General features: G+C 36.2%; 1 long non-coding RNA gene across 2 annotated transcripts in view; it reads left to right on the forward strand.

Annotated features, from left to right (window-relative positions):
- The window catches only part of LOC108350673 (uncharacterized), an 86,339-nt gene that overhangs the window by 46,927 nt on the left and 24,784 nt on the right, over positions 1-14,628 (forward strand). The window contains exons 1-2 of one of the 2 annotated variants that reach the window (XR_015687214.1): positions 3,616-3,646; positions 4,325-4,441. This is a non-coding gene — a long non-coding RNA (uncharacterized LOC108350673). Of the gene's footprint in view, positions 1-3,615; positions 3,647-4,324; positions 4,442-14,628 lie in introns of those variants that run through there. The other variant, XR_015687213.1, reaches the window with a different exon arrangement.

Consider the following 14,628-nt stretch of genomic DNA (forward strand, 5'->3'; position numbering starts at 1 on the left):
GAAGACCCAGAAATGAAGGCACACACCTATGGTCACTTGATTTTTGACAAAGGAGCCAAAACCATCCAATGGAAAAAAGATAGCATTTTCAGCAAATGGTGCTGGTTCAACTGGAGGGCAACATGTAGAAGAATGCAGATCGATCCATGCTTATCACCCTGTACAAAGCTTAAGTCCAAGTGGATCAAGGACCTCCACATCAAACCAGACACACTCAAACTAATAGAAGAAAAACTAGGGAAGCATCTGGAACACATGGGCACTGGAAAAAATTTCCTGAACAAAACACCAATGGCTTATGCTCTAAGATCAAGAATCGACAAATGGGATCTCATAAAACTGCAAAGCTTCTGTAAGGCAAAGGACACTGTGGTTAGGACAAAACTGCAACCAACAGATTGGGAAATCTTTACCAATCCTACAGCAGATAGAGGCCTTATATCCAAAATATACAAAGAACTCAAGAAGTTAGACCGCAGGGAAACAAATAACCCTATTAAAAAATGGGGTTTAGAGCTAAACAAATAATTCACAGCTGAGGAATGCGGAATGGCTGAGAAACACCTAAAGAAATGTTCAACATCTTTAGTCATAAGGGAAATGCAAATCAAAACAACTCTGAGATTTCACCTCACACCAGTGAGAATGGCTAAGATCAAAAACTCAGGTGACAGCAGATGCTGGCGAGGATGTGGAGAAAGAGGAACACTCCTCCATTGTTGGTGGGATTGCAGACTGGTACAACCATTCTGGAAATCAGTCTGGAGGTTCCTCAGAAAATTGGACATTGAACTGCCTGAGGATCCAGCTATACCTCTCTTGGGCATATACCCAAAAGATGCCTCAACATATAAAAGTGACACGTGCTCCACTATGTTCATTGCAGCCTTATTTATAATAGCCAGAAACTGGAAAGAACCCAGATGCCCTTTAACAGAGTAATGGATACAGAAAATGTGGTACATCTACGCAATGGAATCTTACTCAGCTATCAAAAACAACGAGTTTATGAAATTCGTAGGCAAATGGTTGGAACTGGAAAATATCATCCTGAGTGAGCTAACCCAATCACAGAAAGACATACATGGTATGCACTCATTGATAAGTGGCTATTAGCCCAAATGCTTGAATTACCCTAGATGCCTAGAACAAATGAAACTCAAGACGGATGATCAAAATGTGAATGCTTCACTCCTTCTCTAAATGAGGAAAAAGAATACCCTTGGCAGGGAAGGGAGAGGCAAAGATTAAAACAGACACAGAAGGAACACCCATTCAGAGCCTGCCCCACATGTGGCCCATACATATACAGCCACCCAATTAGACAAGATGGATGAAGCAAAGAAGTGCAGACCGACAGGAGCCGGATGTAGATCGCTCCTGAGAGACACAGCCAGAATACAGCAAATACAGAGGCTAATGCCAGCAGCAAACCACTGAACTGAGAATAGGACCCCCGTTGAAGGAATCAGAGAAAGAACTGGAAGAGCTTGAAGGGCCTCGAGACCCCATATGTACAACAATGTCAAGCAACCAGAGCTTCCAGGGACTAAGCCACTACCTAAAGACTATACATGGACTGACCCTGGACTCTGACCCCATAGGTAGCAATGAATATCCTAGTAAGAGCACCAGTGGAAGGGGAAGCCCTGGGTCCTGCTAAGACTGAACCCCCAGTGAACTAGACTATGGGGGGGAGGGCGGCAATGGGGGGAGGGTTGGGAGGGGAACACCCATAAGGAAGGGGAGGGCGGAGGGGGATGTTTGCCCGGAAACCGGGAAAGGGAATAACACTCGAAATGTATATAAGAAATACTCAAGTTAATAAAAAAAAATTAAAAAAAAATAAAAATAAAACTGTATGGTACAGAGAGGCCGGTAGATCAATGGAATAGAATTGAAGACCCTGAAATGAAGCCACATATCTAGGCTCCCTTGATCTTCAACAAAGTGACTAAATCATCCAGTGGAAAAAAGATAGCATTTTCAACAAATGGTAGTGATTCAACTGGAGGCTAGCATGTATTAGAATGCAAATTAAGCCATTGTTATAGCCCTGTACAAAGCTAAAGTCCAATTCCTTAAAACCAGATACATTCAATCTAGTAGAAGAAAAGCTGAGAAAAGCCTTATATTTAGACACTGGGGAAAATTTCCTGTACAAAACACCCATAGCTTTTGCTCTAAGATCAAAAATCAATAAATGGGACCTCATAAAACTGCAAAGCTTCTGTAAGGCAAGGAAAATGTTATTAGGACAAAGTAGCAACCAACAGATTAGAAAAATATCTTTACCAATACTATGTCTAATATAGGTCTAATATCCAATATATATCAAGAACTTAAATAATTTACTCCAGAGAGCCAAATAACCCTATTAAAAATGGGGTAAAGAGCTAAACAAAGAATTCCCATGTGATGAATATCATGACTGAGAAGTACCTAAAGAAATGTTCAACATCCTTAGTCATCAGGGAAATGCAAATCAAAACAACCCTGAGATTTCACCTCACACCAGTCAGAATGGCTAAGATCAAAATCTCAGGTGACAACAAATGCTGGTAAGCATGTAGAGAATGAGGAAGACTCCTACATTCTTTGGTGGGATTGAAAGGTGGTACCACCACTCAAGTAATCAATCTGGAGTTTCCTCAGAAAAATGGACATTGTTCTACCTAAGGACTCAGCTATAGCACTTGAGGGCATATACCCAAAAAAATGCTTCAACATACAAAAAAGACCCATGCTCCACTATGTTCATAGTAGCTTTATTTATGATAGTCTAAAGCTGGAAAGAACCCATATCCCCTTCAAAGAGTAATGGTTACAGAAAATATTGTACATCTACACAGTGGAGTACTTCTCAGCTATCAATAATAATGACTTTATAAAATTTATTAGCAAATAAATAAAATTAGAAAATATCATCCTGACTAAGGTAACCCGATTAATCACAAAGTAAAACACTTATAATATACATTCACTAATAAGTGGATGTTAGACAAAAACCTCGAGTTATCCAAGATACAATCCACAGACCACATGGAGATCAAGAAGAAGGACAACCAAAGTGAGGATGCTTCAGTCCTTCTTAAAAGGGGGGATAAAAATATTCATAGGAGGAGATATGGATATAAAGTTTGGAGCAGAGACTGAAGAAATGGACATTCAGGATCTGCCCCACCTGGGGTCCATCCCATATATATGTATACATATATACATATATATCTCTCCACCAATACTATACAATATTGATGAAGCCAAGAAGTGCATGATGACAGGAGCCCGACCGAGCAGTCTCCTAAAAGGCTGAGTCAGGCAGAGCATGGCAAATACAGAGGAGAATGCTAGAAGCAAACCATTGATCTGAGAAGAGGGTCTCTGTTGGGGGAGTTAGAGACAGGATTGAAGGAGCTGAAGGGTCTTGCAACCCCATAATAACAACAATAACAACCAACCAGAGCTGCCAGGGACTGGCACTACCCAAAGAGTACACATGGACAGACTCATGGCTACAGCTGCATATGTAACAGAAGATGGCCTTGTTGGGCAAGAATGAAAGGTGAAGCCCTTGGTTCTGACAAGCCTGAACACTCCCCCCACCACCCAGTGTGAGAGATTGTTCAGCAGGAGGCAGGAACTAGAGGTTGGTTGGGGAGAGCAAGCTCCCTTATAGAAGAAGGTGGATGGGGATGGAAAGGGGGCTTAAGAGAAGGGAAACTGGGAAAGGGAATAACATTTGAATGTAAATTAAAAATATCCAATAAAAGAATTTTTTCCAAAAAAAATTAAGAAAAGAAATAATCCCTATGGTGAGTTAGTTCCTAGTATGAATTTTCTTGTTCACCTAGACAGGCTTTTCTCCTCAAATTTGACATGAACGAAGAACTCTTTCCATAATCCTGTTACATGGTAGTTGCAGTCTAGGCAGACAAGTATTCCACAATGGCATGTTAAGGGTCAGGATTTTGTTTTACTCTACTGTGGGAAGTTTATAAGGATGTTTCTAGGAATTTGGCAGGAATTTGACATTAGGCTAGGACAAAAAAGTAGGTTTAAGTTAAATACACCCGAGGAATGTATTGTATTCCTTGTATCTTGGCCACCATGATGAGGCCCTAGACACAGTGACCAAAAGGCTTTGTTTATTGCCTTGCTTTTTCCTTGACTACTTTGTTTTTAATGTAAGAACTGACCTATTCTTTGCATGTACCTATAATGGTATAAGAGCAGACAGGAAAAATATAAAAATACTTCAGCTTTAGAACTGGATGGAATCGTGTTAACATGTTGTCCAATTGTCTTTTCTTTATTTATTCCTCAGCCCCTTCCTGGAGACCCTGTTGGCTGTCTGAACTGGCCTGGTTACTCTCCTAATCTGCAAGGGCATTTGAAATAGATCATGAGAGGTAGCACAGTAATTTTCATTCCATCATATCAGGTAATCTTGGGAACCACTCTTGTCAAGTTCAGGAAGCACTTCAATGTGTGTTTAACAAATATTTCAAAACATTTATTTCCACTCCTCTAGAAAGAGAAAGAGTCATTTTGTTGTTGGATATTTATACTGAGAACACTGGATACTTCCTGTTTTGTACTTAGCCCCAAGACAGACCTAATTCACAATTAATAGAGAGATTCTGTTTTCACGAAGAATTGGGCATTTTTATATCACCTGCTGGCTCTGTCAAATTTTGTTCCAGAAAAAGATTTCATGTTCTGGGCTCACCTGCTTGTCCAAAGGAGGGTGATGAGTACCCTACAAATTAATGAAATTGGATGCACATTTTGATCAGCTTTTTGTAATTATTTTGTTGTAATTAATTAAGTGAGAGTTTCCAAGGAGATCTCTTGAACTTCATGTTCATGTTCTGGAAGTAATGACATGTTTGCTTCTGTTGGCATTCATTAAATGTTTTATAGCTTTAAAAATTTTAGTTTTAATTTTAATATGTTGGATATAATACAGTTTCAGATATAAGTTTTCCAAGATTATGGCTACAATTATTCATTTCCTGAAGATTATGTTCAATTGCTGCACATTTTAATTTTATTTACTATATTTATTATATTTTTCTTTTATGATCTTGCTTTTTCTATATTATTTTGTTTTACAAAGTTGCTACATTTTTCTACATATTTTTTTCCAGAATGATAATATTCTCATACTTCCAACACAGGTTAAATTATTTTAATATAAATATATTAATGACTCTTTCAAATAAGTCATTCAACTAGCTATGACTAATAACAATCATTTTTCTTATTAGAGAGGAAAAAAGATTGATATTATTCTATCTGGAAATGATAGATAGTATTATATCATAAAATAATTTCTCCCCAGATTTCTTTGATGGGAGACATAATTTCTGATTCAGCCTCATCACTTGTTACTGGTATCTTCTATGGTTTCCAGAGTATATTTATTCTTCATACTTAAAGCAATGTCTTGCATCTATGTTTTCTAAGTTGTTAGCATATATTTAAAGTTGTTAGCATAATATAAAGCTTATTTATATTATGATCTTCAATAACTCTGTGTAATCTATAGTAATGCTTCTTTGAAATAGAAAGCCTTCATATTTGTCCATAAGCAGAAGTATCCTGAACTTACATTTAAATTTCCTCCAGAAGTTTTTGATGGTTCTCTTTAATTTCTTCTTGGCCTAGATATACAATAATGAAACCCTTGTTTAACTTCTAAACATTTATTATTTTTATGAATATTCCTGTCACTATATGTTGCACAATATATTGGTAAGAATGAATACGGTCAGTATTCTGAAGTAAGCATAGATTTACTAAACTTTCTTTCTTGGCCTAATACATTATGAGCAAGGTATTTTTTCTATCTTTATTAAAATGGATATATATTTTTTTACATTTCAAATGTTATTCCCTTTCCCGGTTTCCAGGCCAACGTCCCCCTAACACCTTCCCCTTCCCTTCTATATGGTTGGTCCCCTCCCTATCCTCCCCCCATTTCTGCCTTTCCCTCAAGAATCCCGTTCCCTGGGGGTCCAGCCTTGGCAGGACCAAGAGCTTCCCCTTCCACTAGTGCTTTTACTAGGCTATTCATTGCTACCAATGCTTTGGTGCCCAGTGTTAGTCCATGTATAGTCTTTGGGTAGTGGCTAAGTCCCTGGAAGCTCTTGTTGGTTGGCATTGTTGTTCATATGGGGCCTCATGCCCCTTCAGTTCTTTCAGTCCTTTCTCTGATTCCTTCAACAAGGGTTCTGTTCTCAGTTCAGTGGTTTGCTGCTGGCATTCGCCTATGTATTTGTCATATTCTGGCTGTGTCTCTCAAGAGAGATCTACATCCAGTTCTTACCAGCCTGCACTTCTTTGCTTCATCCATCTTATCTAGTTTGGTGGCTGTATATGTATGTGCCACATGTGGGGCAGGCTCTGAATGGGCGTTCCTTCAGTCTCTGTTCTAAACTTTGCCACCCTATACCCTCCTAAGGGTATTCTTGTTCCCTTTTAAAAGAAGGAGTGAAGCATCCGCATTTTGGCCATGCCTCTTGAGTTTCATGTGTTCTGTGAATCTAGGGCCATTTGAACATTTGGGCTAATATCCACTTATAAGTGAGTGCATATCATGTGTGTTTTTCTGTGATTAGGTTACCTCACTCAGGATGATAATTTCTAGTTCCATCCATTTGTCTATGAATTTCATTTGCCTATGTTTTTGATAGCTGAGTATTATTCCACTGTGTAGATGTACCACATTTTCTGTATCCATTCCTCTATTGAAGGGAATCAGGTTTGTTTCCAGCTTCTGGTTATTATAACTAAGGCTGTTATGAACATAGTGGAGCATGTGACTTTATTATGTGTTGGAGCATCTTTTTGGTATATACCCAAGAAAGGTATAGCTGGGTCCAGAGGTAGTGCAATATCCAGGTTTCTGAAGAACCTCCAGACTGATTTCCAGAATGGTTGTACCAGTCTGCACTCCCACCAACAATGGAGGAGTGTTCCTCTTTCTCCACATCCTCGCCAGTATCTGCTGTCACCATAACTTTTGATCTTAGCCATTCTGACAGGTGTAAGGTAGAATCTCAGCGTTGTTTTGATTTGCATTTCCCTCATGACTAAAGATGTTGAACATCTTTTGAGGTGCTTCTCAGACATTTGATATTCCTCAGCCTTGAATTCTTTGTTTAGCTCTGAATCCCATTTTTAATAAGGTTTTTTGTCTCCCTGCAATCTAATTTCTTGAGTTCTTTGTATATTTTGGATATAAGCCCTATAACAGGTGTAGGATTGGTATAGATCTTTTCCTAGTCTGTTGGTTCCCATTTTGTCCTAACCACAGTGTTCTTTGCCTTACAGAAAGAAGCTTTGCAGTTTTATGAGATCCCATTTGTTGATTCTTGATCTTAGAGCATAAGCCATTGGTGTTTTTTTCAGGAAATTTTCTCCAGTGCCCATGTGTTCAGGATTCTTCCCCACCTTTTCCTCTATTAGTTTGACTGTATCTGGTTTGATGTGAAGGTCCTTCATCCACTTGAAAGTAAACTTTTTACAGGCTGATAAGAATGGATATATCTGCATTCTTCTACATGCTGACCTCCAGTTGAACCAGCACCATTTGCTGAAAATGCTATCTTTTTTCAATTGGATGTTTTTGGCTCCTTTGTCAAAAATCAAGTGACCATAGGTGTTTGGGTTCATTTCTGGGTCTTCAATTCTATTCCACTGGTCTATCTGCCTGGCTCTGTACCAATACCATACAGGTTTTTATCACTATTGCTCTGTAATACTGCTTGAGTTCAGGGATAGTGATTCCCCCAGAAATCCTTTTATTGTTGAGGGCAGTTTAAGCTATCCTGGGTTTTTTGTTATTCCAGATGAATTTGTAAATTTTCGTGTCTAACTCTATGAAAAATTGGATTATAATTTTGATGGGAATTGCATTGAATCTGTAGATCATATTTGGTAAAATGTCCATTTTTACTATATTAATCCTGCCAATCAATGAGTATGGGAGATCTTTCCATCTTCTGAGGTCTTCTACAATTTCTTTCTTCAGAGGCTTGAAGTTCTTATCATCCAAATCTTTAACTTACTTTGTTAAAGTCACACCGAGGTATTTAATATTATTTGGGACTATTATGAAGGGTGTTGTTTCCCTAATTTCTTTCTCAGTTTGCTTCTCTTTTGTGTAGAGGAAGGCTACTGATTTATTTGAATTAATTTCATGCTCAGCCAATTTGCTGAAGGTGATTATCAGGTTTAGTAGTTTTATGGGAGACCTTTTGGGATCACTTAAGTATACAATCATATCATCTGCAAATAGTGATATTTTGATTTCTTCCTTTCCAATCTGTATCCCTTTGATCTCCTTTCATTATCTGATTGCTCTGGCTAGGACTTCGAAACTTTATTGAATAAGTAGGGAGAGATGGGGCAGCCTTGTCTAGTCCCTGATTTTAGTGGGATTGCTTCACGTTTCTCTCCATTTAGTTTAATGTTAGCAACTGGTTTGCTGTATATGGCTTTTACTATGTTTAGGTATGGGCCTTGAATTCCTGTTCTTTCCCTGATTTTTACCATGATGTGGTGTTGAATTTTGTCAAATATTTCCTCAGCATCTAATGAAATGATCATGTGATTTTTACATTCAATTTGTTTATAGTGTATTAAATTGATGATTTTCTGTATATTAGACCATCCCTGCATACCTGGGATAAAGCCTACTTAATCATGATGGATGTTTGTTTTGATGTACTCTTGGATTCAGTTTGCAAGAATGTGTTTTTGTGTCGATATTCATAAGGGAAATTGTTCTGACGTTCTCTTTCTTTGTTGGGTCTTTGTGTGATTTAGGTAAAAGAGTAACTTTGGCTTCATAGAAGGAATTCGGTAGTGCTCCATCTGTTTCAATTTTGTGGAATAGTTTCGATAGCATTGATATGAGGTCTTCTATCAAGGTCTGATAGAATTCTGCACTGGACCCATATGGACCTGGACTCTTTTGGTTGTGAGACTTTTAATGACTGCTTCTGTTTCTTTAGGAGTTATGGGGTTGTTTAAATGTTTTATCTGTTCCTGATTTGACTTCAGTAACTGTCTAGGAAATTGTCCATTTCCTCTAGATTTTCAAGTTTTGTTGAATATAGGCTTTTGTAGTAGGATCTGATGATATTTTTAATTTCCTCTGATTCTGTTGTTATGTCTCCCTTTTCATTCCTGATTTTGTTAATTTGGACAAACTCTCTGTGTCCTCTGGTTATTCTGGCTAAGGGTTTATCTATCTTGTTAATTTCTCAAAGAACCAACTTTTGGTTCTGTTGATTCTTTATAGAGTCCTTTTTATTCTACTTGGTTGATTTCAGCTGAGTTTTATTTCCTGCCTTCTACTCCTTTAGAGTATATTTACGTCTTTTACTTTTAGAGCTTTTAGGTGTGCTGTCAAGCTGCTGATATAGGCTCCCTCCTGTTTCTTTCTGCAGGCACTCAGAGCTATGAGTTTTCCTCTTAGCACAGCTTCCATTGTGTACCATAAGTTTGGGCTTTTTGTACCATCATTTTCATTTAATTCTAAGAAGTCTAATTTCTTCATTTCTTCCTTGACCAGGTTATCATTGAGTAGAGCATTGTTCAACTTCCATGTATATGTGGGCCTACTTCCCTTATTGTTATTGAAGACCAGCTTTAGCCCGTGGTGGTCATATAGGACACATGGGATTATTTCTATCTTTCTGAATCTGTTGAAGCCTGTTTTGTGACCGATTATATGGTCAATTTTGGAGAAAGTTTGATGAGCTGGTGAGATGATGGTATATCCTTTTGGTTTAGTATAGAATGTTCTATAAATATCTGATAAGTCCATTTGCTTCATGACTTCTCTTTGTCTATGTCTTTGTTTAATTTCTGTTTCCATTATCTGTCCATTGATGAGAGTAGGGTGTTGAAATCTCCTACTATTATTGTGTGAGGAGGTGCATTCTGTGCTTTTAGCTTTAGTAAAGTTTCTTTTATGTATGTAGGTGCCCTTGTGTTTGGAGCATAGATATTTATGATTGAGAGTTAATCTTGTTGGATTTTTCCTTTGATGAATATGAAGTGTGCTTCCTTATCTCTTTTGATGACTTTTGGTTGGAAATCGATTTTATTCTATATTAGAATGGCTACTCCAGCTTGCTTTTCAGACCATTTGCTTGGAAAGTTCTTTTCCAGGCTTTTACTCTGAGGTAGTGTCTGTCTTTGTCTCTGAGGTGTGTTTCCTTTAGGCAGCAAAATGCTGGGTCTTCCTTGTATATCCAGTTTGTTAATCTGTGTCTTTTTACTGGGGAATTGAATCCATTGATGTTGAGAATTATTAAGGAATAGTGATTGTTGCTTCCTGTTATATTTGTACTTGGATGTGAGATTATGTCTGTGTGTTTGTCTTCTCTTTGTTTTGTTGCAAATTGATTAATTTCTTCCTTTTCTAGGATGTAGTTTACCTCATTGTCTTGGATTTTACCATTTACTATCATTTGTAGGGCTAGATTTGTAGAAAGATATTGTGTAAATTTTGTCATAGACTATCTTGGTTTCTCCATCTATTTTAATTGAGAGTTTTGCTGGATACAGTAACCTGGGCTGGTATTTGTGTTCTCTTAGGGTCTGTATGACATCTGTCCAGGAGCTTCTGGCTTTCACACTGTCTGCTGAGAAGTCTGTTGTAATTCTGATAGATCTGCATTTTATGTTACTTGACCTTTTTCCCTTACTGCTTTCAATATTTTTTCTTTGTTTTGTGCATTTCATGTTTTGACTATTATGTGAAAGGAGTAGTTTCTTTTCTGGTCCAATCTTTTTGGAGTTCTCTAGGCTTCGTGTATGTTTATGGGCATCTCTTTCTTTAGGTTAGGGAAGTTTTCTTATATGATTTTGTTGAAGATATTTACTTGTCCTTTGAGCTGGGAGTCTTCACTCTTGTCTATACCTATTATCCTTAGCTTTGATCTTCTCATTGTGTCCTGAATGCGTTGGGCCAGTAGCTTTTTCCATTTTCCATTATCTTTGACAGTTGTGTCGATGATTTCTATGGAATCTTCTGCTCCTGAGATTTTCTCTTCTATCTCTTGTATTCTGTTGGTGATGGAGAAAAAATGTAGGAAAGTCAGATACAATAGAATAGTTATGCATCCCAAGGCCAACTGCAAAGCATCCATGCACAAATGAAATCTATACAGCCATTGTCCAGCGCTAAGTTAGGAGTAATAGGAACAACTTTTTTTTTTTTTTTACAAAGAGCTCCTGGGGCTACTGAGATGTCTACATCCAGGTCTACTGCAGGCAGCCTCTTATTTCAGATGGTGGGTCTCCTGGAGGGATGTGTCTCCCACTTCTCATGGTCCCAGATGCCACCTTTCTTTTCAAGGAGCTGCCATAGGCTTCTGAGATGTCTCCATCCCAGCCTACTGCTGGCAGTCCCTGTCATCATATGCTGTCCATGCAGTTTATAATGTAAGTTACTGCACCTATTTATTTATTTATTTATTTATTTATTTATTTATTGGTCTGGATGATCTGTCTATTTGCAAAAGTGGTACATTGAATTTTTCAACTACTAGAGTGTGGGGATCAATATGTGATTTAAACTGTAGTAGTGTTTCTTTTACAAACTCGCATGTCATTTTGTTTGTTGCATAGATATTAATAATTACACTGTCCTCTGCATTTTTTTCTTTGATGAATCCTGTCTATTTTTATGATTCTTGATTTGAAGAATGGCAACATTTGCTTGGTTTTTAAGGTCCATTTACTTAGTATAACTTTTACGCATTAATACTAAATTGATGTCTATTTGTTGTTTTGAAGTGTATTTGTTAGTACAGTAGAAAGATGGATACTGTTTTCACATTGATAAAGAGAGATATCAAGAATCAATTATTCTTGATTCCGGTTACTTTGTTGCTGTTACTGTGGTGGTAGTCATGGTTGTGGTGGTGGTGGTGGTTGTGGTGGTGGTATACTGTGTGGTGTGGAGTGGATATATGTGTGTGCATGTGCTGCTGCTGCTGCTGTGTGTGTGTGTGTGTGTGTGTGTGTGTGTGTGTGTGTGTGATTCCATTTTTTAATTTTTTTTGGTCTGAGATTATTCATTCCCTATATTTACTTGGTAGTAGTTAACATATTTAGTGATACATAGATAGATAGACAGACAGACAGACAGACAGATAGATAGATGATAGGTAGGTAGATAGATAGGTAGATAGATAGATCCATAGATAGACAGATATTGATTAAATTGGTTTGATAATGTTTTATTCTGCACCCATACCCCTTAGAGTTCTCTGACTTTTAACCTAGCCATTCTGCTGGATATGTAACACTGTAAGGTGCATCTGTACTCCCACATAACTAATAGTTTTTATCACTCTTCATAGACAGGTCAACTGCTAGAATTATTTCCCTTAAAAGCATGTTCTTCTAATTATTACTAATTTCAGCTGGTTAGAATATAATTCTTAAATATCAAATTGTAGAGGATATAGTTCAAATTCTAACTTTAACTTTCTATCCTTTTAAGTTTCAAATATCAGCAATTCATTATGTATTTTTCTTAGTTTAACATTATCACAAATATATTACTTTATATTTGTATAATTTTGTTAAATATTCCTTATAATTACTTGGTTATATTTCATGCTAAAGATAAAATATATTATTTAAGGCTCTTAATTCAATGCTGTTCTTTATTTCTTAACTTCTCAATTATTAATGTTCAGAAAGACCATAAATTTAATTTCTCAAAATTGATCTAGATTTTTCACAACAATAAAACAAGAGTTAGTTTCTTTACAATGTCTTCCATTTTGATTTTGAAGGCTCTCTTTCAATCTTGCCATTTGATGTTGTCTTGGAAATTCAGTCCTCTTTCACAGGAGTTACATGTCTGTTATACATGCACCTGGGGCCTTGGTTGAGCAAGTGTATGCTCTTTGGTGGGTGGATTAGTTTCTGCGAGCTCCAAAGCACACAAGTTAGTTGACAGTTGGTATTTCTGTGAAGTTCTTACCCCCTTTAGGTTCTTCAATCCTTCACCAAACCCCTGGAGTTTGTGGAGTAGTTACAAAAATAGGCTGCTAACATGTAAATATGAAATAAAAAAATTAAAATTAAAAAATGGCTACCATATCATATTTTTCCCATTTTATAGACAAGAAATCCATCACGTGAATTTCTATTGACAGTACCCAGTAATAGTTATTTTGTATTTATTGACTGACATGTAATGGTATGCTATCTATCCAAATACCTTCAATGCTAAGGTATTTTCCTCATGCAAAAAGCAAACAAAAATGTAACTGTAGATTTTGTAGTTAAGTACAAATCATGAATATATTATGATTTGGACTTATGCAGTGTTCCATAATTTCTTTATAGAATACATTAATAAGTTATTGATTGAACTACTATGATGTATTCTCATAAATAAATTTCAAAATGATTCTTAAGATTTTGAAGATTTAGTCCTAAATTTGACTTTATGTTTATATGCCTTTCATCTTGATTTTAATTTATAATTTTATATTGGTTTTTAACGATTTTTAAATTTAAATCCTATTTATGTTTTTCTATTGCTCAGTCACAACTTTGTAGTAGAAGTACATAATTAATCATAGCATTTTTTAATTATCAGTGATTAATTGATGATCATTAAATATATGATATGATTTATAAATTGTTTATCATCTATTATTAAAGAAAATATGAAAATATAGTCCTGAACCATTGTGCTTTATTTATTTTACATCAACTAATTAAAATTTCCATCCTAAGGAAGAATTTTTACTTTTAAAAATGATATTTTATCACTCTTTTAAAGTCTTGTCATGAGAGGCTGAGTAACAAATATCCCTGACAATATTGTGTATAATACTATGTCATAAATGGGTTTCAATTTGTTTTTAATTACAAATCTCATAACAGCAATGAGTTGCATTAAAATTATAGCTTCTCAAAAGTAATAGTACATACTGTCTGTTCTGTATAACTGGATATACATATGTGTATGTAAATGAGTGAGTGGTTTTATAACCACTCTATCCTTGCTCTGAACTTCAGTTAAATTCATTTTTAACCTATTTATAGAACATGAGTTCTTTAGATTTTTACAATAGCTTTAAGAATCTTTTTAAAATTTTTTATAAATATATTTATTGTAAGTGTACAAACATTTCACTTGCAGGTATGTGTTTGTACATTATGTGGGCTTAGTGTGTGTATAGGTCAGAAGACACTATCAGACAATCTGAAAATGAAGTTAAAAGTCGTTATAAGCCAATGTATGGACTGAGAACCAAACTGATATCCTCTGCAAGGAAAGGAGGTTCTCTTAATTACTGAGTCATCTCTCAAACCCCAAGGATGTCTTGTCGCTGTCCTTGTTTCCCTATTTACAAATATAAGTTGTCAAGACCTAGAAAAACTTTAAGAGAAAAGATATTCCTTAGGTATATTATAGTTAATGGAAATGCTTAAAAAAGGAAATATATTTTAAGAGGTCCTATATTGTCTATGTAGACTTTGAAAGATGGTAAAATGTTCAATATAATTTTCTGTCAAGGAATGAGTAATTTCCATGTATAATATTCTCAATTTTAAGGATAAAATTTAATAATA

Source organism: Rattus norvegicus, chromosome 4 (assembly GCF_021556685.1).
Source record: "Rattus norvegicus strain SHRSP/BbbUtx chromosome 4, alternate assembly SHRSP_T2T, whole genome shotgun sequence".
In the NCBI taxonomy this organism is placed as follows: domain Eukaryota; kingdom Metazoa; phylum Chordata; class Mammalia; order Rodentia; family Muridae; genus Rattus; species Rattus norvegicus.